At 35.6% G+C, this 23,745-nt stretch overlaps 1 protein-coding gene across 23 annotated transcripts in view; it reads left to right on the top strand.

Moving 5' to 3' along the window:
- Nucleotides 1–23,745, top strand: part of EIF4G3 (eukaryotic translation initiation factor 4 gamma 3) — a 352,113-nt gene that overhangs the window by 117,772 nt on the left and 210,596 nt on the right. For all 23 annotated transcript variants that reach the window (XM_075994735.1, XM_075994744.1, XM_075994737.1 and 20 more), the window contains one exon: nucleotides 21,710–21,838. The gene's annotated coding sequence lies outside the window, so the exon portion shown is untranslated. The remainder of the gene's footprint in view (nucleotides 1–21,709; nucleotides 21,839–23,745) is intronic.

Genomic DNA, 23,745 nt, shown 5'->3' with positions numbered 1-23,745 from the left:
CTCCCAAGTAGCTGGGATTACAGGCATGTGCCACCATGCCCAGCTAATTTTTTTTTTTCTATATATTTTTAGTTGGCCAATTAATTTCTTTCTATTTTTAGTAGAGACAGGGTCTTACTCTTGCTCAGGCTGCTCTGGAACTCCTGAGCTCAAACGATCTGCCCACCTCGGTCTCCCAGAGTGCTAGGATTACAGGCATGAGCCACTGTCCCTGGCCAAGTACATGGTTTTGTTTCTTGGTTCACTAGTCTGTTGTTTTGACTTTGTTTCCATTTTTATGCCAATACCATGCTGTTTTGGTTACTATAGCTTTTTGCTTAGGATTGCTTTGGCTATTTTGGGGTCTTCTGTGGTTCCATACAAATTTTGGTATGTTCCTCGATTTCTGTCAATGATTTTGTGTTTTTTTTTTTTTTTTTGAGACAGAGTCTCGCTTTGTTGCCTAGGCTAGTGAGTGCTGTGGCGTCAGCCTAGCTCACAGCAACCTCCAACTCCTGGGCTCAAGCAATCCTGCTGCCTCTGCCTCCTGAGCAGCTGGGACTACCTATAGGCATGCGTCACCATGCCCAGCTAATTTTTTTTTCTCTATATATTAGTTGGCCAATTAATTTCTTTCTATTTATAGTAGAGATGGGGTCTCGTTCTTGCTCAGGCTGGTTTTGAACTCCTGACCTCGAGCAATCCGCCCGCCTCGGCCTCCCAGAGTGCTAGGATTACAGGCGTGAGCCACCACGCCCGGCCTGATTTTGTGTTTTGATTGAGATTACATTGAATTTGTAGAGAGCTTTTGGTAGTGTGGTCATATTCACCGTATTAATTCTTCCAATCCATGAACAGGGTATATCTTTCCATATTTTTGGTTACTTCTTCAATTTCTTCCATCAGTGTTTTATAGCTTTCCTTGTAGAGAGGTTTCACCTCTTAGATAATTTATTCCTAGGTATGTTTTTTTTGTAGCGATTGTAAATGGGATTGCTTTTTTAAAAATTCTTTTTCTCTGGTTTGATGTTGGTGTATAGAAACTCTATTTCTTTTTGTATATTAATTTTATATCCTGCAACAACTTTACTGAATTTATGAAATCTAAGAGTGTTTTGATAGAGCTTTTTAGAGTTTTCTATTTATAAGATTATATTGTATACCAAGAAGGACAATTTGACTTTGTATTTTCCAATTTCTATGCCCTTTATTTCTTTTATTTTTAAAGTTTTTTTTTTTTTTAATGTTTTTAATGGCATAGCTTCCAGAAGAGAATATGCCCTTTATTTCTTTCTCTTGCCTAAGTGGTCTGGCCAAGACTTCCAGTACAGTGTTCAGTGATGAGAGTTGTCATCATTGTCTTCTTCTAGTTCTAGAGGAAAAGCTATCAACTTTTTCCCATTAAATATAATATTAGTTGTGAGTTTGTCATGTAATGGCCTTTATTGTGTTGAGGTATGCTCCTGTACCTAGTTTCTTAAGGGTTTATTTATTTATTTATTTATTTTTCTTTATGTTCTAGTTTTCACTGGTCTTTGAAGGGGTTTATTTTTTTTAAATGTGGTGGAATACAATCTCATGTATTGAAATGATCATGTGGTTTTTGTCTTTCATTCTGTTGATGTGATATATCATGTTTATTGATTTGCGTATGTTGAACCATCTTTGCATACTTGTGATAAATCCTACTTGATCATGGCTAGTGATTTTTTAAATATTCTATTGGATATTGTTTGCTAGTATTTTGTTGAAGACTTTTACAGTTATGTTCTTCAGTGATAGTGGCCTATAGGTTTTTTGTTTTTTTTCCCCAGTGTCTTTGTCTTTGTCTAATATTTGGATTAGGGTAATGATGGATTTGTAGAATGAATTGGGAAAAATTTCTTCCTTTTCTCTTGTCTGGAAGAATTTGAGAAGAATTGATATTTATTCTTCTTTAAATGTTTGTTGGAATTTAGCAGTGATGTCATCAGGTTATGATCTTTTCTTTGATAGAAGACTTTTTATTACTGATTCAATCTTATTATTGGTAATTGGTCTGTTGAGGTTTTCTGTTTCTTCCTGGTTCAGTCTTGGTAGGTTGTATATGCCCAGAAATTTAAACATTTTTGTTAGGTTTTCCAATTCATTGGTGTGTAATTTTAATAGTCTCTAATGATCCTTTGTATTTCTGTGATATCAGTTGTAATGTATCCTTTTTTGTTTCTGATTTTATTTATTATGTTCTTTTTTCTTTTGACAATTTTGTTTATCTTTTCAAAAAACCAAGTTCTTAGTGGTCATTTTTTGAAATTTCAATCTCATTTATTTTTGCTCTGATATTTATTGCTTGTTTCTACCCATTTTTGGTTTGATTTGTTCTTCTCTAGTTCCCTGAGATGCATCGTTAGGTTGTTTATTTAAAATCTTTCTACTTTGAAGATGTAAGGATGTGTTGGTATAAAACTTTTCTCTTAATACTGTTTTTATTGTATCCCATAGTTTTTAGTATATTGCATTTCTGTTGTCATTTGTTTCAAAAAATGTTTAAATTTTGTACTTCTTCATTGACTCATTGGTTGTTCAGGAGCATGTTGTTTAATTTCCATGTATTTGTATGGTTTACAAAGTTCCTCTTGTTATTGATTCCTAGTTTTATGTTGTGTGATCTAAAGAGATAGTATGATTTCAGTTCTTTTAAATTTATTGAGTCTTTTTTTGTGGCCTAACGTGGTCTGTCCCGGAGAATGTTCCATGTACTGATGAAAAGAATGTATATGCTACAGCTGTTGGATGAAATGCTTTGTATATGTCTGTTAGGTGGTTTAAAATGCAGTTTAAAACCAATGTTTCTTTGTTGATTTTTCGCTGTGTTTAATCTCTCTAAGGCTAAGAGTGGGGTATTGAAGTCCCCAGCTATTATTTTATTATAATTTATATCTCCTTTTAGATCAAATAATTTTTGCTTTATATCTCTGGGTTCTCCATTGTTGGATGCATATATATTTACAATTGTTATTTCCTCTTGTTGAATAGATGTCTTTATATAATGACCTTCTTTGTTTCTTTGTAGTTTTTGACTTATAGTCTGTTTTATGTGATGTGTATATAACTGCTCATGGTTAGTGTTGGTTTTTGTTTGCTTGGAATATATTTTTTTATCTCTTCACTTTCAGTCTAAGTGTGTCTTTATAGATAAAGTGAATTTCTTGTAGGTAGCATGTAGTTGGATCATTATTTAAAAAAATTATTCAGCCAGTCTGTTTTTTTAAGTAGGGAATTTAATCCATTGCATTGAAAGTTATTATTGATGTGTACTTACTCCATTTACTTTGTTGTTTTCTGATTGTTTTGTATATCCTTTGTTCCTCCCTGTCTTATTGTTTATCATTATGGTTTGGTGGTTTTCTGTAGTGATAAGGCTTTATTTTATGTTTTTTTCTTTCTCCTTAATGTATCTGCTTTACTAGTGAGTTTTATACTTTTCTGTGTTTTCATGGTGGTGATTATTGTCTTTTTGCTTCCAGCACTTTCTTTTAAAACAGTTTTATTGAGGTATATTTGATATATGTATTTTAAAGTGTACAGTTTGGTAAGATGTGACACATGTATATACCCACTATAATACTTCACTGCAATCAAGGAAATTTCTGTATCATTCAGTTTCAAAAATTTCCTTGTGCCTCTTTCTAGTCCTTCCTTTTCACCTTTTCCCACCATTGATCTGCTTTCTGCCATTATGGATTCAATTATATTTTTAATTTTTATTTATTTATTTTTTTGAGAGAAAGCCTTGCTTTGTTGTCCAGGCTAGAGTGAGTGCCATGGAGTCAGCCTAGCTCACAGCAACCTCAAACTCCTGGGCTCAAGCAATCCTACTGCCTCAGCCTCCCAAGTAGCTGGGACTACAGGCATGCGCCACCATGCCTGGCTAATTTTTTCTATATATATTAGTTGGCCAATTAATTTCTTTCTATTTATAGTAGAGACGGGGTCTCGCTCTTGCTCAGGCTGATTTTGAACTCCTGACCTCAAGCAATCCACCCGCCTTGGCCTCCCAGAGTGCTAGGATTACAGGCGTGAGCCACCATGCCCGGCCCTGTTTATATTTTTTAGATTTTTATATAAATGGGATCATGCAGTACACACTTTTTTTTACTCAGCATAATAATTTTGCCATTTATCTATATTGTGTGCATCAGTAGTTTGTTCCTAGAAGAAAATGTTAAATAACCCTTAGGGCTATTTTAATCACATGTTCCATATACTATTTTTTCCCTAACATTAATGTTTGGTTTTCAGTAAACATAATTTACATTACAATGATTATACGATTTGTTAGTTTTCTTTCTTTCTTTCTTTCTTTCTTTCTTTCTTTCTTTCTTTCTTTCTTTCTTTCTTTCTTTCTTTCTTTCTGTCTGTCTGTCTGTCTGTCTGTCTGTCTGTCTGTCTGTCTGTCTGTCTTTCTTTCTGTCTTTCTTTCTGTCTTTCTTTCTGTCTTTTTTTTTTTTTTTTGACAGAGTCTCACTTTGTTGCCCAGGCTAGAGTGAGTGCCGTGGCATCAGCCTAGCTCACAGCAACCTCAAACTCCTGGGCTGGAGTGATCCTTCTGCCTCAGCCTCCCAGGTAGCTGGGACTACAGGCATGCGCCACCATGCCCGGCTAATTTTTTCTATATATATTAGTTGGCCAATTAATTTCTTTCTATTTATAGTAGAGACGGGGTCTCGCTCTTGCTCAGGCTGGTTTTGAACTCCTGACCTTGAGCAATCCGCCCGCCTCGGCCTCCCAAGAGCTAGGATTACAGGCAGTTTTCTTTCTTTATACAACATTGTATTACAAATGATTTTTCATATTATTACACAGCATTTCTAATAATAACTTGAACAGCTTAAGTAGCTTTGCAAGGAATTGAATCATAATTTACATCAATGGTAAGTTTATAAGCTAGTGTTCAGCTTACATCTTTCCTCTTTTTTATTTTCTATTTTAAATAATTTGGTGATATGGATATGTGTGTATATCTATATATGTATACATAATATATATTCATACATATATATGTGTGTATTTTTTACTCTAGGATTATTTCCATAGAGTACAATTCGCATAAACAGAATTAGTGAGAATATACATATAATATATGTATATATACACACAGTATATGTATATATATTAATATATATAATACTTCATATTTTGACATATTGCTCAGTTATGGCAGGCTACAGTACTGTGAGTAGTATAGGAGTGTGTCCTTTTCATTGTTTTGACAGCTTCAGGTTTTTGCATTTTTAAACATTGTTAATTTTATAGGTCAAAAGTGATATTTTATAATTTACAACAGAGGAAATTAGGTATATCAAGTATGTTTAACATGGATAAAATGATATTATATTTTGTTTATAAAATTAGCAAAGGCTTAATTACTCGTTTTTTAGTTTTGTAAGAACATAGTAACTAGGAATTTTTAAAGGACTTTTTTAGCCTTTTTAAGAATATTTTTCCTGTTTAATATTTTTTAATTATTCAGTATGGAAAAGTTAATGAAATTTTCTTGCTTGTTATGCCAAAACAGATTTGGTTGTAAGAAGACTGTATGTATATAAATTATTATTGTCATTTCTCCAGTAGCATTTAAAAATCCAGATTCTTATATGTGGCAAAAATTTAAGACATGAAAATAGCATTTAAATATTTTCTTAATCTTGGGCATTGCTATAATGTTTACCTCAGAATTGTCCAACCATTTGAAATTATCTAAGTCAGTGTTTTTCACCTGGAGGTGATTTTGCCCCACTGGGGACATTTTGTAATGTCTGGAGATGTTTCTGAGTGCCACAGTTGGCTGGTGGCTGGGGTGTCCAGGTATGGGGTGAGTGAAGACATATGAGTGCTACTGTCATTTCGTAGGTAGAGGCCAGGTAGCTAAATATCCAAGTACACAGAACAGTCTTACAACAAGGAATTATCCAACCCAAAATATGACACTGTTGAGAATGTCTGACCTAGATTTTTCTTTAGTGTTAGATAAACCTATTAAGACTAGTTAATATTGTTAACATTTATTTGTCTAGATAGTATTTGTTAAATATTCTCTATGGTACTATACTAGGTGCTGGTAGAAAAACATGTCAATGTAAACAATATTAAAAATTGTAGTAAGTGCTTGGAGGAGAGAGACAGGGTTTAAAATTGATAATAGTAATTTCTATTTAGATATGAAAGTAAAGCCTGAGAAGGTGGCATTTTAGGTGATACCTGAACCATGAAGAGGTATCGGCTCTCTTCATGGATGAGGATGAAGAATGTGAGCCTTCCAAGTACATGTTGCAGTGGTGCCAGTGCTTTCAGGTGGGAGATGCTCTCCTGGTAATTGGAGGCTCAGAACCATGCTGTCCAGTGGAAACATGGCTGTTGAGTACTTGAAATGTGGCTAGCTCATCTGAAGGAACTGAATTTTAAATTTTATTTAATTTTCATTAATTGAAATATAAATAGCTGCATATGGCTACAGAGCAATTCTAGAGGCTAACACAGTGTCTAGGTCATGATAATTTTGTAAGGGTCTGATAAGGCATTTGGATTTTATTTGATGTACAAAAGGAACTGTTGAAGGGTTTCTGGTATGGAAACGACATGATAAGATTTAAATTATGTAAATACTTTGATGTTTGTTATATTAGCAGATGATTGGAGTTTACAGGTTACTTGGGGAGCAGAATCTTAACAGTGGCTAAGTGGATCTGGAATCAGATCAAAGGGATTCAGATACTGGTTCTTCCACATAGCAACTGTGTGTGGTGTCATTGGGCAGATTTCTTAGATTCTTTGCACCTCAGTTTCCTTCCTCATTAGTGAAGTGGAGATAATACCACTCATCTTTAAAGGTTATTATGAAAGTCAAATGAGACAAATCCATTTAAAACTGCTAGAGCCTGGTGTGTAATCATGACTCACATATTTAGCAGCAGCTGCCACTATGATCACCACTCTACTTTTACAACTTGGATGAGGAAACTACTAACTACTCTTACTATTCATTTGAAACTCTATCTGAACAAACTTATTGTGGTCTTAAATAAAATGCTTATGGTTTTCATTTTGATAGTGTTACTTTTAAAATGTTATTTATCATAAATGCTTATGCAGTGTCATCTTTGGAATGTCTAATTTAATTATAATAGAAAAGTTAAAGCCCTGTAATAAACTAATAAAAATACATCATATAAAACTTCTAAAATTACAGGATAAAAGACTTGTAATATAATTACCCATGTTTTAAATACTGTTAATATTTGTTTATATGTCCTCTTTTTACTTAGCCATAGCTATGTAGTTGGACATAGTGCTTTGTTTTTAATATTTGCATGTAAAATATTTATGTAGAATGTATAATTTTAACAGGGTTGCTCCAAAATTATTGCAGTTATAGATTATTGTCAAATTATTTTTAGAAATTACTTATCTTTGATTTATAGGAGAGAGTAGCATTTGGGAGATAACTCTAGTGCTTTTTAAATGCCAGGTTTTGCAGATGGTAGCAGTGGATACAGTTTTTATCTTTGGAACCTTCTGTGGAACGTGAGGACTCATCGGATTATATGGGTTAACATGTTTCTTATATTAGATCAGTCATTTATTTTGGCTACTAAGTCAAGCTAAAGTGAATTTTCAATTTATCTTTATATCTTATATGAATTTAATTAACTAGTTTTGAAAATCAATCAGTTGCACTTACTACGCGCAAGGTAATATGGGGTGATAGTGGTTGCTAAAGTATGCCTACTGTCAAGAAATACAACAAAATAGAGTAAAATGACTTTATTAGACAAATGATAAATATCAACTAACTCACTTTCAAATTCTTTGGAAATTTCTTTTTTTTTTATTACCTCATATTATGGGGGTACAATTATTGTTAGGGTTACATATCTTGCCCCTGCTCCCCTCCCCCACCCTGCTATGCCAGAGCTTCAAGCGTGTCCAGCCTCCAGGTGGTGCGCACTGCACCCACCATGGAAGTACATACCCTTCCCCTCCTCCCCCCTTCCACCTGCTCACCTCCCAATAACAGATTTTTTTTAAAACATTTTGGTTACAGTGTATATCTTTGCCTCTCCCTAAAAAGGGATAGAGGTAATCCCTTCCCCCCACAATGCTCGCCACATCCTTAAGATGTGGGTCCCCCCCCAAACCCTGTTGAACACTACCATTTTTTGAGGACCATAGTTTTAGTCAGTCAGTACCAATTTGATGGCGAGTAGATGTGTACCCCACTTTCCAGATCTTGTGTCATCTCGCTTTGTATTATGGACTTAAGCTTAATGCAGGATAGCATAAACGGTGCTAGCTCACTGTCGTTTCATAGGATTGAATAATATTCCATTGTGAGCATATACCACATTTTAGTTATCCACTCATGATTTGACGGGCACTTGGGTAGTTTCCATGACCGTGCAATAGTGAATTGTGCTGCTATAAACATTTGGGTGCAGATGTCTTTATAATAGAGTGACTTATGTTCTTTTGGATAGATGCCCAACAATGCTATTGCTGTGTTGAATGATATTTCTATTTTTATTTCTAGCTGTTCAGAAATTTCTTTTGATACTTATAATAAAGCTTCCGTTTATATATTATTTATCACTAGTTATTTATGAATTATTCTATTAAGAATCTTTTCTGAATGTCAGTTTACTTTTGATATTGTATAACTGCTGTCTCCACTTTTTGAGCTGTTCTAATTTATTTGACATTTCTGAAATTTAATAACAGCATGTTTGTTTTTATTTTATGTTTATGCATACATATTTGGCTTTCAAAATAGTAGGTAATAAAGTTCTTTTCATTAAGGAGTTAACTTTTTTTTTTTTTGAGACAGGGTCTTACTCTGTTGCCTGGGCTAGAGTGCCTTGTGGCATCAGCCTAGCTCACAGCAACCTCAGACTTCTGGGCTCTAGTGATCCTTCTGCCTCAGCCTCCTAAGTAGCTGGGACTACAGGCATGTGCCACCATGCCCGGCTAATTTTTTATATATATTTTTAGCTGTCCAAATAATTTTCTTTCTATTTTTAGTAGAGACGGGGTCTTGCTCTTGCTCAGGCTGGTCTTGAACTCCTGAGCTCAAACGAACCACCTGCCTCGGCCTCCCAGAATGCTAGGATTACAGGTGTGAGCCACCACACTCAGCCAACTTTTTAAAAATTAATGGTTAAAAAGGATGTACTTACATATACCATGAACTACTATTTAACCATTTAGAAGAATTAAGTAGGTATGTGTATGGACTGAAATCTTGTTTTTATTTTATTTTATTTATTTTTTTGAGATAGAGTCTCATTCTGTCACCCTGGGTAGAGTGCGTCTGCCTAGCTCACAGCAACCTCGAACTCCTGGGCTCAAGCGATCCTCTTGCTTCAGCCTCCCGAGTAGCTGGGACTACAGGCATGTGCCACCATGCCTGGCTAATTATTTCTTTTCTCGCTCAGGCTGGTTTCGAACTCGCGACCTCGAGCAATCCACCCGCCTCGGCCTCCCAGAGTGCTAGGATTACAGGCGTGAGCCACCGCGCCTGGCCTGGTTTAGTTTTAATTTAGGACATTATTGATTTATTCTCTGATCGTCTTGTTTTTTTCTTTTAGAATTATAAGTAGAGAAACAAACCATATTGATTACATAGAGTGAACATAGTCTTGAGTATTTAGCAATTAACATTGACCACATTGATCCAGAAATAAATTTTGGACTTTAGCTTTTGTGTTCTCTCTGTTTATAAATTTCAAACTTTCTCATCTTTTCATTTCCTAGTTTTGATAATTAGCTTAGATGCTACCTGGAATGTTGATATGAACCTACTTGTGGATTCTCTATTCTCTTGCCCTGACCCCTTTCTTGAGCTTACACTCATATGTTCAACAGGCTACTTACTGCTTCCATGTGGATATCTAATAGCATCTAACACTTTACATTGTAGCTAAAAGAAATAATAGTAGACATAACAATTAAATTATATAGTGTATATGAAAGTGATGAAAATCAGGGATGACTTTGAAGTTTATGGCTTGAAATATTAGGTAGGTGGAAGTATAGGTTGAGTATCTCTTATGCAAAATGCTTGGGACCAGAAGTGTTTTGGGGTTCAGATATTTTTCCAGATTTTGGAATGTTTGCCTCATACTGGTTCAGCATTCCTAATCCATATATCCAAAACCTAAAACGTTCCAAATTATTATTTCCTTTGAGTGTCATGTCAGTGCCCAAAACCTTTTGGATTTTGGAGCATTTTAGATTTTTGGATTTGGGATGCTCAGCCTGTATTACTGTGAGCTAGAAAGGATTAGAGACAGACTAGATTTAGGAAAAAGGGTAACCAAAAGTAAACTCCACGAATGTAGAGATTTTAGTCTGTCTTATTCACTGATATATTCAACACACCTAGAGCAGTGCCTGGCATAAAGTTCTCAATAAATATGTGTTAAATTAATGAATCAGCCTCAATTCTTTCTGTCCAACCCCCTCAGTCAAATCCATAGCAAGTTCTGTTGGCACTGCCTCTAAGATAAAACCTAAACTGGCCCATGTATTTTCATCTTAGTTGTTACTGTTGTGTTGTAAGCCACTATCAATTGTGACCAAGATTATTGTGATAGGTTTTTAATTTTTATTTTGAGAAAGGGGGAGTCTTGCTGTGATGCCCACGCTGGAGTGCAGTGGCTACTCACAGACATTATAGCCCTGAACTCCTGGGGTCTAGCAGCCCTCTTGTCTCAACCTCCCATGTAGCTGGGACTACTGACACTCAACACTGCGCCTGGTGCAATAGCTTTTAAACTAATTTGCCTGTTTCCATTCTTGGACTCTACAGTTCTTTTTCTCACAGAGCAACCAAAATGATCTTTGGAAAACATCAAATCTGGTCATAGTCCACTTAGAATAAAATCCAAAGTCCTTACCATGACGACAAACCTGTAAGTAATATAGTCTCTGCTGTCAACCATTTTGTTTTAGCCTCATGATTTACTAGCCTCCTCTTCTCTTGTTAACATTTTAGTCACATGGCCTTCAGCTCCTTGACCTTATCAAAACCTCAGGTTCTTGTACCTGTTTTCTCTGCCATGTAAATTTTTTCCTGCTGGTATATTAGTTTTCTGTTGCTGTATAACAAATTACTGCAAATGTAACAGCTTAAAACAATGCCCATTTATTATCTCACACTTTCTGTGGGTCTGGGCACTGGTTAGCAGGATCTTCTGCTCTGAGTCTCACTTGGCTGGAATTAAGGTGTGTTGACAAGGGCTACAGTCTTATGTAAATCTTGGGGTTCACTTCTATGATACTCATTCTGGTTGTTGGAAGAATTCAGTTCCTTACGATTATAGGACTGAGGTCCCTATTTTCTTGCTGGTTGCTGGCTAGGGGTTACTCTAAGGGGAAATTTCCAGAGGCTACCCTCAGGTACTTGACATGTAGCTCTCTCATAAAACATGGCAAGTTTCTTTAGTTTTTGAGGCCAGCAGGAGAACATCTCTGATGAATGTTTATTAAAGAGCTCACCTGGTTAAATTCAACCCTGTCACAGATAATCTCTCTCTTGACTAATTCATAGTGAACTGATTAATTACCTAGTCACAGGAATGATAGCCCATCATATTCACTCATCCTATCCATCTCAGGGAAGAGAATTGTATAGGGTGTATACACTAAGAACAGGAATATTGAGAGCCATCTTAAAATTCTGCTTATAACAATTCATTCTCTGGCCCCCAAGGATTTGTATATGGTCTACTTTTTGTTACCTTTTATACCTGGATATTTTTGGAGGGCAAGTCATTTTTGGTTTTATTCCTTTATGTTTTTTTTTAAGGTTGATAGCATTTGTATTAATCTATGGTAGGCATTCCAGTATTAAAATTGATAAAAACAGCTAATGATTTTCTTGTTTCTGTTGGCCAGTTCCTAAATAAGAAAAGAAAAATAACTCAGTTTTGAGCCCAGTGCTGACAGTGTCCATAATATAACACATGTGGCATCTATTTGCTTGAGTATTTAAGTATTACTAGAATCATATAAAATTACCTTTTCTTTTACTAAGGTAAAAAAATACTTGAATATCTGGAATTTCATATAGTTCAGCCTATTAAGTATAGCTAACAGTAGAGTAAGGAGGCAAGCCATTTTCTTTTTCTTTCTCAGTGGTGAGTAGATATTGTAAATAATAATGTCAGAATTTTTAAAATGTCATAAGTAAAATTTCTAATGTCCACTGTAGTGCTCCTTTTAGTTAAGTAGATCAGCTTTTATTTATTTCCCAATATCTGTAGATTTTGAGAAGTAAATGATCTGAAGGAACAACTAGGATGATTATGAAAAATTAATGAGGGAAAAATTTTTACTTATCCATTCTGCTGCTTTAGGAGCGTAGAGTATTGAAATTACCCAAGTATGAAAAGTTTTGGGATCTTTCCAGTCTACCCCAAATTGAATTTAGTCATTTTCATATGGATTTACAGGTTTTGGAATGTTTTTAGATGACTTCATTAAATAAACTTTATCTTGGGATAAAAAAGTAAGGAATGTCTAAGACATAAATCATATGCCATTTATATGGATTATTTGTTGCTGAAAAAATCTACTTGATAGGAATCATAGAGTTTTCCATTGTTACTCTTTTAATAAAGCTTTAATTACTCTGCTTTTTTTTGAAACCCATGTTTCTATTATGCATATGGTATACAAGCAATAAAAACACAGTACTTTGTATATCCAGTCACAAGTCTGTATATGAGTACTTACAGATAGTTTATATTTGGTGGCGTTCATGAGATACTTCTACAGCTGGGTTCACACACTGGCTGCTTGTATATTTAATATACAGATGTACGCTTTACTTGGTTTGTATAGTGTTTTGGAAGTTAGGAAAATTTCAAAAAGCTTTATTTTTGGTTGCTCTTGAAAAATTGGAAGATGTAGCATTACTTGTCTGGAATTCCTTCATGGTAGCACTTAACTGCAGCTGAGTGTCTCATTTTCTGCTGTCTTCTGGGGGGTGACCATTCTTTACAGTTGTACAGTTGGCTAATTTCTTCCAGTATATTTCCTGCATGGTATTTCCATTACTCTGGAGTTGTGAAAGAATGAGCATGTTAAGGAAACTGTTTTCTATATTTTTATTATTTGAAAATTATAGTTGATGTATGATAGGTCTTAAATAGCCGGAATAGTTGATCAAGTCAGATAAGTTACTGCTAGATAAATAAACTTTATACCTAATGATTAATCTTAGTTGGCTTAATCATATGGGTTTACTTTTTTTTTTTTTTTTTGAGACAGAGCAACCTCAAACTCCTGGGCTCAAGCAATCCTGCTGCCTCAGCCTCCTGAGTAGCTGGTACTAAAGGCAAGCGCCATCATGCCCAGCTAATTTTTTTCTCTCTGTATATTAGTTGGCCAATTAATTTCTTTCTATTATATATATATATAGTAGAGACGGGGGTCTCGCTCTTGCTCAGGCTGGTTTTGAACTCCTGAGCTCTAGCAATCCGCCTGCCTTGGCTTCCCAGAGACCTAGGATTACAGGAGTGAGCCACTGTGCCTGGCCCATATGGGTTTACTTTAAAATTTTCAAGTTATACTGGTCAGCAACTACCAAGTATCATTGATTTTATAGTAGATTATTTTTAGGTAGAAATCTTAAATGAAAATTCACTAACTAGCTTGGGTTTTCACTGTCAAAATTTTAGAGGTTTTCTTTTTTACAGCAATTTTTTAAATATTTTTTCTACTCTGTAGAATAAGAATGTAACTAGTACCAAGGCAATTAATATTTTACCCCAGTTCCTGAATAGTTCCTTGTTTTTGTCTTTAAATTTTTTGGAGGTGGGTAAGGTGGAGGGATTTGAAACATACATGCATAAAAGTACATAAAACTTAAAAGTAGAGCTCACCAGATAATTTTAATGCAAAAACTGTGTGTCACCTCCCAGTTCTAAAAGGTAAAACATTTCATGGCCTTTCCTCTCTCCCCATTGGTGGTACTATCTACCTTTTAAAAACATTTCCCTGCTTCTCTTTTACAGTGTTGCCATCCATGTCTACTTCTCTAGAAGTATAATATACAGGCAATCCCCAGGTTACTGATGACCCTGGTGTTCTGTACTTATCATCATGCTCCCAAGGTGCCCCATAAGGATAATTTGTAATTAAATAATTAAATTAATAATTTGGCTACTAGTTTCTTCCATGCACGTAACCAAACCTCATGGCATAAATGGTTCATTGGCACAGCATTTTTATACTAGTGGCCAGTCTTGTTGTTTATATGGTCACTTAGACATAACATCACTTTCGTCTCAACTTTTTTTTTTTTTTTTTTTGAGACAGAGTCTCGCTTTGTTGCCCAGGCTAGAGTGAGTGCCATGGCGTCAGCCTAGCTCACAGCAACCTCAAACTCCTGGGCTCAAGCGATCCTACTGCCTCAGCCTCCCAAGTAGCTGGGACTACAGGCATGTGCCACCATGCCTGGCTCATTTTTTCTATATATATTAGTTGGCCAATTAATTTCTTTCTATTTATAGTAGAGACAGGGTCTCGCTCTTGCTCAGGCTGGTTTCGAACTCCTGACCTTGAGTGATCCGCCCGCCTCAGCCTCCCAGAGTGCTAGGATTACAGGCGTGAGCCACCGCGCCCGGCTCGTCTCAACTTTTTTATTCAATTTTATTAGTCTGTGTTTACCATTGTGACCATGCCTCCAAAGCGAAAGTTAACTGCAAGACCTGGTAAGCCTGATTACAATGGGAATGAAAGTAGAAATAATTAAGGAAGGCCAGATGCCATCATTCATTGGAAAAGCATTAGGCTTCAGTTGCTGAACTATTGGAACAATTATAAAGGATAAAGTGAGAGTAATGGAACATGTGAAGGCGGTGCTCCAATGAAAGCATCAATTATTACTAAGTAGCATAGTGGATAATTATTGAAATGGAAAGGTTATTGATTTGGTTAGAAGATCAAAATAAGTATAACATTCCTGTTAGCCAAACATTTATGCAACATTCGGTGAGTGTTAACCTTTAATATTCTTTTTGGAAATTTCTCCTATCTCCTATCTAAATTTTTTGCATAAGTTTTGTTGTTATTGTTCTGTTTGTTTGAATTAAAAGAAAGAACACAGGCCGGGCGTGGTGGCTCACGCCTGTAATCCTAGCACTTTGGGAGGCTGAGGCGGGCGGGCGGATTGCTCAAGGTCAGGAGTTCGAAACCAGCCTGAGGGAGACCCCGTCTCTACCAAAAATAGAAATAAATTAATTGACCAACTAAGAATATATATACAAAAAATTAGTCGGGCATGGTGGCACATGCCTGTAGTCCCAGCTACTTGGGAGGCTGAGGCAGTAGGATCGCTGAGCCCCGGAGATTGAGGTTGCTGTGAGCCAGGCTGACGCCACGGCACTCACTCTAGCCTGGGCAACAAAGTGAGATTCTGTCTCAAAAAAAAAAAAAAAAGAAAGAACACAATAGTTTCTGTAACATATTATAGTACAGGAGTATTACTGTTATTATAGTATTATATTGTATTATTATTACCACATATGAGTCATTAAAGTATTATTATTATTAGTAATAGTAGTAGTAGTAGTCATAGTATATGCACTGTTCATCAAGATTCAAAGTTGCATACAAATCCAACCTAAAGATTTTTTCAGGGACATACCTCGTCTGCAACCCAGTGACCACCTGTCATCAAGTTTTGTCTGCTTTGGAGCTTTTTATAAATGGAATAAAACCGTATGTCTTGTGTTATCTTTCATTCAGTGTCATTTATCTGAGTCATCCAGCCTGTGTTGCTTTTTTATTTGTGTAGGAAAATTTTCTGTATATGAAAATTTAATTATTGATCCATTCTATTAATAAGCAGTTGGATTGTTTCCAATTTGGTTATTAAGATAATACAGCTATGAATATTTCTTTACATGTACCCCATACCTATTTGCATTAGTTTCTCCAGATACATCCCTAGGAGTGGAATAGCTGGGTTGTAGGGCACCCCTATTTTAATGCCCTAGCTGGCTTGCTAACTAGCTAATGCCAAATTGTTTCCTAAAGTGGTTGTACCAGTTTGTATTTCCACCAGCAAGAAATTGAGAATTCTGAAAGCTCTATACTGTTACCAATGCAAAAATATAATATCTTTAAGAAACAAAGTTTCTTGGGCATATTATCTTTTAAATTGAAATATACAAGACACAGAAACACATGGTTGATTTTGCTTAGGATTAATATTATATAAAAGATAAACAGTATTTTTAACTTTGGAATTGGTTAAATAGTTGCCACAATCGGCTGTTCTACAACTCTGCTGCCTGCCTCCATATTTGAGATGATAGTATCTTTCAAATAACAGGAAAACATAAGTTGTTTTCTTTGTATGAAAACTTCTTGCCACTACCTTTGAAGGAGCTGGATTTCAACAATATGACCTGAAATGGAACAACTTAGCCAGAGAGTAGAGGATTCACTAATCATTAATTTATGACTATTTTGAAAGTAGTATTCAATTTTAGTGTGAATTTTATTTTTATCCACAACAATTTTATTAGCCTTTGTGCCATTTCTTTAGTGTTCTTTAAGATTGTGTTAACTATTTCTTTTCTGTATATAATTTTTAATTAAAGATGATATACTTTTTTCCCTGGCAAAGACATTAAGCTCTGTAATACACTAGAAACAAATATGTAATACCTAATATAGCGGGACACTTGTAATAGGTGCTCTTTTGTTGTTGTTTTTTCTTCTTGAGTCAGGGTCTTTTTGCCCAGGCTGGTCTTGAATTCTGAGTTCAAGTGATTCTCCCACCTTAGCCTCCTTAGCAGATAGATTTACACATGTGTGCCACTGTGCCTGGTTTCGGGGCTCTCTTTGAATTGAGTATAGCACTGTGAAACTCAGAGATTTTTATTGTACATAACAGCTTGTTTCTAGGAAAAATTTCTTAGTAATTCTAGTTTTTCTGTTATTTTGATACAGATTTATGTTCTTTGGCCTGTTTTGTTAGTAGAAATCCTGAAATTTGGCAGAAAGTATCCTACTAGAATATCTAATACCAAATAATTCCTACAGTTTGATATAACCATTTAGGAGTAGCAAAGAATGCACACCTTAGGTATATGCCTATGAAGGTTTTTTTCATTGGTGTTTCTTTCAAAGAGGTTTTAAATATAGCAAGAGCAGAGCAGTTTGGCTTTGGCAAATTGCCTTTTCTCAAACTTTTTTTTCTTGGAGACAGGATCTCACTCTGTTTCCTGGGCTAGCGTGCAGTAATGTCGTCACTACTCACTGCAACCTAAAGCTCCAGGCCAAACATTTGTACTTTATGGGGCAATACAATATTTAAAAACAGGCCTTTCAAGTAATTTTCAGAAAAACAAACCTGTGAACATTAATGTTTATCTGTAATGATTTACATAGTTCTTTCAGGCTTTGTCATTATATAGAAGTACCTCTTTATAGTTATAGTGTATTTTTTTCTTTTTGTATTCCTGATTATTTTACATATTTATTTCTATTGATACTAGTCTATATTTTTCATGTCTTTTTTTTTTTATTTTTCATGTCTTTAGTTCACTTATGTTGGTTTATTTCCCATTGCTTGAAATTTCTACCTTTTCTTTCCCATCATATGTAGTATTGATGGATATATCTTTAAGTTCCTAACTTTTGAGGTGAGATTTTTTTTCTTTATGATATATACTCCAATGTGGAATAATTCTGGAGTATGGTTTTGAATCAGTTGTGACACATTGCTGTATAATTCTGGGGACACAGTAAACCCATTCACAGTTTCTATGTCCTGTTTCCTTAGATCTCTGCCAATTATGGGGTGAAGATTTTTTTAATTTTGTTTTTTATAGTTTAATTGATATGCATGTAGTAACGTATTTTAATGGTTATTTTTTGTCAATAGCATTTAAAAACATTTTTTATATGCTGTGATTTATTGTAATAGGCAAAGTTGATATTTGTTTTTTCAGGATAAATTGCAGAATTGATCTAACATGAATTTATACTGCTGACTTTTTTTTTTTTTTTTCTTGAGACAGAGTCTCTGTCTGTTGCCCGGGCTAGAGTGCCGTGGCATTAGCCTTGCTCATAGCAACCTCAAACTCCTGACCTCAACTGATCCTCTTGCCTCAGCCTTCTGAGTAGCTGGGACTACAGGCATGCACCACCATGCCCAACTAGTTTTATATATATATATATTTTTAGTTGTCCAGCTAATTTGTTTCTGTTTTTTTTAGTAGAGATGAGGTCTCGCTCTTGCTCAGGCTGGTCTTGAACTCCTGAGCTCAAACGATCATCAGCCTCGGCCTCCCAGAGTGCTAGGATTACAGGCGTGAGCCACTGCGCCCGGCCTCCTAACTTCTTTGCTGTCTTTTTATTTTAACTTTATTTTGTGTAAAGTTTTACTTAGTATTAAAAATGTATATCCATGTTGATGTTTTATTTTAGTGGAATATCAAAGTAATTTATTCTAAACATAGGAAATAATGTGAGTTTGTAAGCATTTTTGGTGAGAAATTTGATTATAAGAACTCTTTGTTCCTGGTTATCTGAAGTATATGTTTAAATAGCAGTCTAATTTTTCTCCTTTGAAAAATTCCCCTGGAGAGATTCATATATGCTATAACATTTCATGATAAACCCTATGCCATTATAAATGTAGTGTTCATTCAAAATTAGAAACAAAGTTTTCCAAGAAAATCAAAGTTATTTAAATAGGAGAGCAAGAAACTAGATACAATTATTTCATGTCTTAAACTTTGATCACATTGTAGCATTCTCTGTCTCTTTTTTTTTTTTTTTTGAGACAGAGTCACACTTTGTTGCCCAGGCTAGAGTGAGTGCCATGCGTCAGCCTAGCTCACAGCAACCTCAAACTCCTGGGCTCGAGCGATCCTTCTGTCTCAGCCTCCCGAGTAGCTGGGACTACAGGCATGCGCCACCATGCCCGGCTAATTTTTTTTTTTTTATATATATATCAGTTGGCCAATTAGTTTCTTTCTATTTATAGTAGAGACGGGGTCTCGCTCTTGCTCAGGCTGGTTTTGAACTCCTGACCTTGAGCAATCCTCCCGCCTCGGCCTCCCAGAGAGCTAGGATTACAGGCGTGAGCCACCGCGCCGGCCCTCTGTGTCTCTTTTAACCTGTAAACTTTTGGTTCTAATTAGTTCTCTGAGTCCATTTTATTTCAACATAGGTCAGGTAGCTGAGCCTGAAGATGTTTGTCTGTTTAAGAAAGACATAAAGGTGTTCTAGGATCAGATTACCAGGGACTCGATTTTCTTCAGCGCTTCTGACTAGAGAATTGCAGTAAAATCTGTCATTTGGAGGCCATTTTTCTTTCTCCCTGGGCAGAGTTTTTTAACTTCTTAATAGAATGCAGAAGATCTAAGAAATGAGATGGAGAAAATAGCTAATAGTGAATTTTAGTATTTGTTTGAATTGTGAATACAGGTAACAGTTGCCATTAGTTCTTAATTTTAATGCATTAATAAAGAGCATGTATTACTATATCATGAATTTGTTTTAATTTTTTTGTTTAAAAGATGGGATCATGCTCTGTTGTCCAGGCTGGAGTACTGTGGCCTGATCATATAGCTCACTGTACTGTATCCTCTGACTCCTGGACTCAGGCAATCTTCTTGCTTCAGCCTCTTGAGTAGCTAGTACTACTGGCCCTAGCTGGTTTTTTGAGTTTTTCATGTTTTGTAGAAATGGGGTCTGGCTTTGTTGCCCAAGGTGGTCTAAAATTCCTGGCCTCAAGTGATCCTCCTAAAGTGCTAGGATTGCATGTTTTAACATTTTTGTAACTGTATTTCAGTATAATCAGTTTTTGTCATATTCCTGTATATTTTATTTTATACCTTTAAAAACATGATTTTAAGAAGCAGTTTGTATTTTCTGCTGGATTCCCAAAGGATTCATGATTTTCCCAGACTTGAGTCACACTCTGAGAAGAATGGCTTCTTTCATATTAGGGGAGTATATAGTCGTCCATCATTCATGGAGGTTTGCTAAACTGTCAGTGGTAATCTGGGTTAAGCTATGAGAGGGAGAAGCCAGCTAGGATTGACTGGTAGACACTAGAAAAAAGCTGAGTGAAATGGTTTCATATCCTTTATGGACTGATGAGCAATTTATTGCTTGTAGAAAATGAAGAAAATAGAATTTTCAGTTACATAAATATATACGCTAATTATTTTTCTGTTGTACAAGTTCATGACCATTGTGATTATATTAGAAAATATAAATGAAAGAAGAAATACCTGTAATGGTTTCTGTTAAGATTTTGGTGTATTTCTTTATAGATCATTTTAGTATTACGAAAATATGTTTGTATGTGTGTGTATGTGTATATATGTATGTGATATATGCATACACATGTAGGTAAACATATAGAAATACATGTACATATGTGCAAATCAACGTATATTTAGATGTACTTTATTAAAGACAAAAATGAAATTATGTTCTATAAGTAAGTTGCCCTTTTTTGGCTTGATTTTATTGAGGTATAATTGACATAAGGTAAAATTGATCCTCTTAAGTGTATATTTCTATGAGTCTTTTTTGTTGCCTGGGCTAGAGTACCTTGGCATCAGCTTTAGCTCACAGCAACCTGAAACTCCTTGGCTCAAGCAATCCTACGGCATCAGTCAGCCTCCTGAGTAGTTGGGAGGGACTATAGGCATGCGCCGCCGTGCCTGGCTAATTTTTTCTGTATATTTTTAGTTGTCCAGCTAATTCTTTTCTTTTTTTTCTTTTTTGAGGCAGAGCCTCACTCTATTGCCCGGGCTAGAGAGCCATGCTGTCAGCCTAGAGCACAGCAACCTCAAACTCCTGGGCTCAAGCGATCCTCCTGCCTCAGCCTCTCAGGCAGCCGGGACTACAGGCATGTGCCACCATGCCCAGCTAATATATATATATGTTAAAATAAATATATGGTTGTCCAGCTAATTTCTTAGTTGTCCAGCTAATTTCTTTCTATTTTTTTAGTAGAGATGGGTTCTCACTCTTGCTCAGGGTAGTCTTGACCTCCTGAAAAACATCCTCCCACCTTGGCCTCCCGGAGTGCTAGGATTACAGGCGTGAGCCACCACACCTGGTCTGTTTCTATTTTTTTTAGTAGAAACGGGTCTTGCTCTTCCTCAGGCTGGTCTGGAACTCCTGAAAACCATCCTCTTGCCTTGGCCTTCCAGAGTGCTAGAATTATAGTTGTGAGCCCCCCGCCCAGCCTTTAAGTATATACTTCTATGAGTCTTGACAAACACAGAGTCATGTAATTCTCACCATAATCAAGTTACAGAAAAGTTACATCACCCTCCCAAAATATCCCTGTAGTCATGTCCTTCTTCTTGCGACTATTTCTCTCTTTAGTGTTTTTTTGTTTTGTTTTAAACAAAATGGCATCATACATTATATAGTTTCAAGTCCGGCTCTTTTCACTTAGTGTATTTTTTCCTTTATGATTTTTGGTTTTGAGATTATGCTTCAAGAATCTTTTCTCAAACTGATGAGAATATTCATGTGTATTTTTTCAAAGTATTTTACTTTTTCAGTTTTGAAAATTCAAGCCTTTATTCAGTCTTATACTTATTATGAGGCAGAAAACCCAGTTTTAAAAAATTCATTCAACAATATTTATTATGATTGAGTTACTAATATGAGTTACTAAATATTGATTTCTTAACAGGTAACACAAGTAGCAAGACAGCCGGGACCCCCGACCCCTTCCCCTTATCCAGCACATGAAATAAACAAGGGGCATCCAAATCTTGCGGCAACGCCCCCGGGACATGCATCGTCCCCTGGACTCTCTCAAGTAAGAAAAAAAAAAAAAAATATATATATATATATATATATATATATATATATGTTTAAACAAATTTTCATGTTAAAACAGCATTTCTGTTTTTCTAAAGTAGACTTTTAAGCAGTATTACAAAATACTACTTGAACAATAATTTCTATTTTGTCTTTTGTGTCCTTTGGAGTAATTAAAAATTAACTGTCAGCGATACTTACTTTTCCTTTTTATTGTTTTAAGAAATTAAACTATGATTCCAAAATTCATTAAAAGAAATGCCACAGACTACTGATTTGCATTTTAGTGCTTAATCTGCTAGTCTCCCATCATGTTTTGGTAAACTGTTGATGGTTATTTTCTTTTGTCAATAGTGGGTATTTTCCCCCATTGAGTAACTTTCGTGGGATTTTTTTTGTTATTGGTTTGGTTTTTTTATTTTGTAAGTATGTTATTAGAATTTGGTAGGCTTAACTTTTTGCTAAAATATTAAAGAATTGTGAACCTCTTAGTGTATTTCTACTTAATAGGCATAACAGACATTCAGACACTGTTTCAAAAAGATATTTCTATGATTTCCTTGCATTTTAAGCGGTTTCCCAAGATATTGTTTTGAGCGTACCACCCCACCATCACAAACTTGTTTGGGTTTCCTTGTGGTTAAGTCCTGGCTAGAGTTATAAAGTCCCTTGTTGGAATGTGGTATAAGTCAAACCAATAACCTTGACCCCACTGTTTGTTAGTATTTACATATAAGAGCTACACATTATTTTTAATTTTGGCCTCCATATTTTAGGTCTTTTGGAGCTTGAATAATAGGAGAGATAAGAAATTACTAAAAATCATGCTAAAGGTGATGATTATAAGTTAGGGGCTCATTAATGATAGTTTAGAATATATAGAATGTTTGGTGAAAGAATGTCCAATTTTCCAAACCATGCCTGAAATAGCCCTATTAAGGAATATGTAAATTAATTTGTCATGGACATAGCGCTGTGCCTAAACTTTGTCTAAATCATTCCTATATAATTTTGAGTTTTAAATATTGAAAACCTGCAAAACAAACTTCTAATTGTTTAAATGAAGTTCTTGTGTTGGTTTTCCCTTAGCAGTGAACAGAATCATCTAACTTAATAATTAAGATGTATAGTCTGAGTTTAATCAGAAGAGAAGAATTGTGCATTAATTTGAATAGGGAAAATTTAATATAAAGGATTTCTAAGTTTATCAGGGGATTGGAATAATGAAGGATTGGGAATAAAAAAGAGAACTCTTAATTTAAAAGAACAGCAGATATAAGAAACACCTTTTTCTGCTAGGGCTGAGATAGAACACCCATGGAACAGCCTTTTTCTCTAGGGCTGTACCCATGGTTGTGGCTTACCTCATGGTAGAAAAGTCATTGTGCACCAGTAGGACTTGCTGAAAATCCTTCCTCTGGACCTTACTGGAAACTTGCTCTGTGGGGTGTTGGGGAAAGCTTGCTTCTCCAGTACCAGTCTCCTGTAGCCAAGAGCTGCTGCAGGGCACACTGGCTAAAGGCTCCTTACAGTATCTCTGTTTACCACAGACAATGCAAGTAACATTGGATCTGCTGGATCATAAATCCCAAGCGGTAGAGCAGCTTGGGCTGCAACCTCAACTTGCTACAGAACCTTCTTTCATTCTGCTTCTCAATCAAAATTGGAAGCTTCCCGGTTATTCTGTAGGTCAGTCAAGGTGGCACACCCAAATGTAGTATACATTGCCTCCAAAATCCTAAAAAGGCTACCAAACCTTGTTCCTCTTTTTTCATGGTATCAGTGTTAGGTAAGAGACTGCTCTCCTCACCTTGGACTAAGATCTCTAGACCTTGTCACGGAGGGCATGGTGTGTCTTTCCAAACAGCTGTGTGCCATGTCAGTGGAACTTACTAAAAATCCATT

Source organism: Microcebus murinus, chromosome 2 (genome assembly GCF_040939455.1).
Source record: "Microcebus murinus isolate Inina chromosome 2, M.murinus_Inina_mat1.0, whole genome shotgun sequence".
Lineage (NCBI taxonomy): Eukaryota > Metazoa > Chordata > Mammalia > Primates > Cheirogaleidae > Microcebus > Microcebus murinus.
This window is presented reverse-complemented; position numbering and strand designations above follow the sequence as displayed.